Source organism: Arachis hypogaea, chromosome 13, assembly GCF_003086295.3.
Source record: "Arachis hypogaea cultivar Tifrunner chromosome 13, arahy.Tifrunner.gnm2.J5K5, whole genome shotgun sequence".
In the NCBI taxonomy this organism is placed as follows: Eukaryota; Viridiplantae; Streptophyta; class Magnoliopsida; order Fabales; family Fabaceae; genus Arachis; species Arachis hypogaea.
Genome location: NC_092048.1, coordinates 84,576,862 through 84,582,367, shown reverse-complemented (window position 1 = coordinate 84,582,367; position 5,506 = coordinate 84,576,862).

Genomic DNA, 5,506 nt, shown 5'->3' with positions numbered 1-5,506 from the left:
AGGAATTTGTTAAGTTCAAATTTTTTTTAGTTTCGTCATAAATAGTATCAATCCTATTATTTGTCGAGAAAAATAAATAAAATTAAATGCAATCTAAAAATTAATAACCTTATAAATTACGTAAATTTAAAAAAAACATATTTAAAAAGACCGAAAAAGATGAAAGTACTTCTATTATTATGCAGAGATAATCTAAAAGATAACAATGTAAATTGAATAAAGAAAAAAAATTATAAATGTGGCAAGTAAAAAAATTTAAATTTAAAAATTAAAATGGTTAAGAAGTCACTTAATTAAGAATTAGTATTAGAATTTCAAATTTCAAATTTTTAAATAGAATTTCCTAATTACAAATTTTAAATTTTTAAATAAATTTTTTTAATTGAACGTTGGTTGTCCATTAGAAATATATGACTTTAGTTTCATCATAAATAGCATCAATCTTATTATTTGCTGATAAAAATAAATAAAATTAAATACAATATAAAAATTAATAACCTTATAAATTACGTAAATTTAGAAAAAAATATTTAATTTTTTAAAATACTAAATTAATTCAATTTTGTCGAAACAACATTAGAAACAGAATTAAGTATAGAGGAATGTCAAATTAAAATTTTATTTTAAATAGTATAAATAACCTCACATTTTAATAAGATTGGTAATTCTATTTACTTTAATATAATCTTTTGTAATTAGCATATTTGTTTATAAATTATATAAATTTTTAAAAAATATTCTCAAACCCAATTGCTTACTTAAAAATTAAAAAAAAATATTTGAATTTAAATTAAAAATTTTAAACATAATACTTTAATTAAAAATTAGAATTAGATTTCTTTTAAAATAAGTACACATTAAAAATTAATAACTAACTTAATTGTATCAACAGTAATTCATATGAGAAATTTATAACTTTATGACATTAAATACTAAAATAGAAATTAACAAAATATCAACGGTGTGAATCGAATTGAAAATAAAACTACAAGTAATAACCAAATAACTTCAATTTATATATAAAAAAATTCTAAATTTCAAACATAAAAATCGAAAAGAACCAAAAGAAAAATAACAATTCAAGAAAAGACAACTCCCAAATAAACTCCTAAATTTAATAATTTATTTTTTGAATAACTACCTTTGTACCTTCTATTTTCTCTTCTTCAATGATTGAGGATATCTTTGAAGTTAGAAGCAAACTACCGGTGTAGTCAACCTCCTGAAATTATAATTAATTATTAATTATTTCATATAAATTAGATACTACCAATAACCAAAGAATTAAAAAGTTAATTGATTTTTAATAAAAATTATAATTATAACTGCACTTCGAATTTGAATAGGGTGAACCTCTCTAAATTTATTTATGAGATCTACATCATCAGTCATCTTCTTAACTTTATAAGAAGGTAAAAAATGTGGATTATCCTATATTTGGACTTCAACGATAAAAAAAAAAGAGAAAAATCTTGTCAATTAGGTTGAACAAAAGTGTAGGTGTATTCGATAAATCTCCTTTCTATAAGGTATCATTTAACATATTAATAATGAAAAAAATATAAAAATTGTCATTAAAAATGCCTCCAGTAATGTTTCTAGAAATAAATATATATTGGTTAAAACCTAGTCACCTACCAAAAGAAGTAGATCAAGTATCTCAACAAAGTTCTTTTTCAATACTTGTTTTGCTTTCTTATCAAAGACTACAAAATATGCACTGATAATGCACAATCATAGTAATCAACAACACCAATATTGATTCGGTACTTGCTTGATAAAACAAATTAAATATGAATATATTCAATATTTAATCCACTATTATTAAACTTTAACTTAAAAAAATAAATAAAAAATTTTGGAGTTACCGATAAAAGAAGATGGCCACAACTTGAACACTTGAAAGTTTTTGTAAGAGCATAAGTAGATTTATTGCATTCACATTACCCGTATGACTAGTTCGGAGTATCCATAATATAATCTATGATAGCCAAGATAACACAAATAGCACTGTAAAAAAAATTATTAATTTAAAATATGGATAGAAAGAATAAATACGTGAAAAGATAAAATATAATATGATAGTAAAAATAAAATTTAAGTATAATTTGAATTAAAAAAATAAAGTTTGATTTGAATATAAAAAACAAACAAAATTTCTAATTCAATGGATTTATAAATCTAAAAAATAAACTGAAATAATTAAGGTGAATAAATAAAAATAATCTATGTGTAATGAATTGAATTTTTTTATGTTTTTTTTTTCAGCTAAAAAAATTATCGTATCTAATTCTTTTAACTGCTCAATGATTTTGTCTTGATATATTTTTAAAAATGTAGCCTCATTTAAAATTCTGTCGATATTGCCTCTAGGTCCTTCAGATCTTACAAAGCTAAATAAATAAAAGAAAAAAAATTACATTAGATAACACACAAATAGTCTTAAGCTAAAGAATAAAAAAAATATACACATCTATTTTTAAATTGAATTACACTTTCATCTTCTAGATTGAAGAACATCTTTGTGCCATAAATAAAATTTTGTAAAACAATTTTTCCTAAAAAATTTAATTTATTACACAAAGAGTAAAAATTCATAAAAAAGAACATATTTTGAGAAAGTTGTGAATGAATATTACCGTTAAATAACTTTACTTTAGCAAATTTTAGGATGACGACAACTCCATCCTTATTGCCAGAACCCAAAAAAACATTTAACTCTTGTTCATAGTTACCAAAAAGTGCACACTCAATTATTTTTTTTTATGTCAAATACAATGTTAAATATTAAAACTTAGTTTGGTAAAATTTTTACTTTTCAAAAGTAGCTTATAAAAAAAGGATATGTCTAAAATCAGCTCAACTATTTTGTGTGCATTAGATGCACCATTAGATTTTATTAAATAAAAATTAAAGGATGTTATGAAAGGGAAATATTGATAGACTTTATAAATATAGAATATATTAGTACATACATACATAAATACATTTTAATACAGATTATTTTAAAAATGCAAGTATAATTTTTTACTTTAAAATAAATATAAAATATATAAATACATATAAAAATATTTTTTATTTATTAAAATTAATTATTATACAGTACTATTTTTAATTACATAATATAAAAAATAAATTATTTTATATTACTTGAAAATAATTAAATTATTTTATATTATTAAAAAATAATTAAATTATTTATTAAAAAATATTTATTAATAGTTAACTTTATTAAAAATATATTATTATATAATATAAATTTTTATTCAAATATTTGTAACCATACATTTTATTTAAAATAGTATATATAATATTATTTTAACAAAATTAATTATTATATAATATTTAAAAAAACGTGTAATATTTTCATGTGCAATGAAAGGTAGCTGCTTGAAGGAGTAACCTTTAAAGCTAAGTTATTTTGTTGGGTTAGCCATTTTTTATATGCATGCAAGGAAATTTTTTTTAGTGATCATGAAATACATAAAAAGAATTTTATTTATGGTAATTTAATAGGAATATCATTTTTCACTCTCTCAGTGTTTATATAATGTCGTAATTGGCAAATTTTGTCATAATATAAATAAATAAAAAATATTTAAAAAAAATATGACAATTTTATTAATAAAAAAATTATTTATCTTTTTATAAGAAGAAAAGTCAAATAAGACCAGTACAAATTTGATTTTAATTTGGATTAGACTCTATTTATACAATTTTTTTTTATTTTTATTGTTTCTAAAATATATATTTAAATAATATATATTAGTAGTAATTTTCTTATAATGTCATATATGAATTTTTCTATTATATGTTAGCATAATTTGTAAAAAATAAGAAAATAGAAGTGACAATATACTTTTTAATTTAATTTTTAATAATTTAACACGTAAAAATTTATTAAAAAATAATTTAATAATTGTCCTTTAAAAAAAAATATCATCAATCATAATTATTTAAAAATTTTTATCCAGATTATATGTATCAATTTTTCTTGATCCTTCCGTCTTCTATCTTTTTTTATTATTATTTTAATCTTAATATTTAGGCTAAATTTTAATTTAATCTCTAATATTTTAAATATTTTATTTTAGTTCAAAAAAATTTTAAACGAGTTTAATATTATTTCACTCTTAAATTTGATACAAATTCAGCGTATTAAAAAAGCATAATAACTAAAATTTTTTTGTAATACTTTTTTTTTCTGTACAAAATCTCTCAAACAACTAACAATTAATCATCAATACTCTAAAATAAACTAAATTATGAATACAAAATTTGTCAGATATAAAAGTATACTTCAAAAAATATTTTTTATTTATTTGTACAATTATTATATTTAAAAAATAGATAAGTGTACTTTTTTTTCAATATTTTTATTTAGTCACAAATTATTCTAATATTATTTTGTGTTAAATTTGTATTTAGCCGTTTAATTATATTTCAATGGGTTAATTACGTTAATACACTTGTACAATGATGGACACTTTCGTCATTTCATAATTCACTATAAGACAAAAGCACTCTGAACAATTTGATAGTATCATAGAATATCATGTTCTACTTTTTGTCAGAAAATACATACTTGATAATTTTTCAAATATATAATGTGATAGACATGTATTTAAAATTATATTATTTATTCTATTTTTTTAAAAAGAATTAAAAAAAAATGAAAAAGTAAATATTTTTATGTATTATATATAATATTTTAAATAAATTATATTTTTAAAATATTTTAATAAAAAATTATATTATATAATAATATCTTTAACAAAAGTAGTTAATTAATAAATTTTGAATATAATAATCTAATTATTTGTCAAATAATATAAAATAAAATTTTAATTATTTTATATTTTTATATTACAGTTTAAAATATTATTTTAATATAATTTTTGATATTATAAAAATTTTTTGTATAATAATTAATCATAATGAATAAAAAATACTCATATATTTTATATTTATGTATTTAAAAATAAAAGATTGTGTTGCTATTTAAAATATTGTGTATTAAAGTTTTGTCATTTAAAGCATTTAATTATGTACTAGAATATTCTGCATTTATTAGAGTCTATCAATGCTCTTCTTTTATATTAACCTTTGATTTCTATCTAACATAATCTAATGGTCTATATAAATGTGGCATATCCAATAAGCACATAATTGTTGTGCTCATTTTAGACATATTCAAGTTATATTAGATTTTTAAATTTTAAAAAGCACAAACCAACTTTGAAAAGCTCTACTTAGGTGCTTTCAAAAGTACCCAAATCTTTTAAAAGCTGCAAGCATAAGCACATAGTGTTTTTGATTTACCAAATACAAAATAAAGAACTTGGGCTTTTAAAAAGTACAAGCACCTCTTCAAAAAGGTTTACCAAACTAAGCCTAAGTATACTTTCTTAATTAGCAATTATATAAGATATAAAACAAATATTTGTTTTAAAATATAAAACTCATTTAATCTAATCACAAAATAGAAGAAATATTAATAATATAA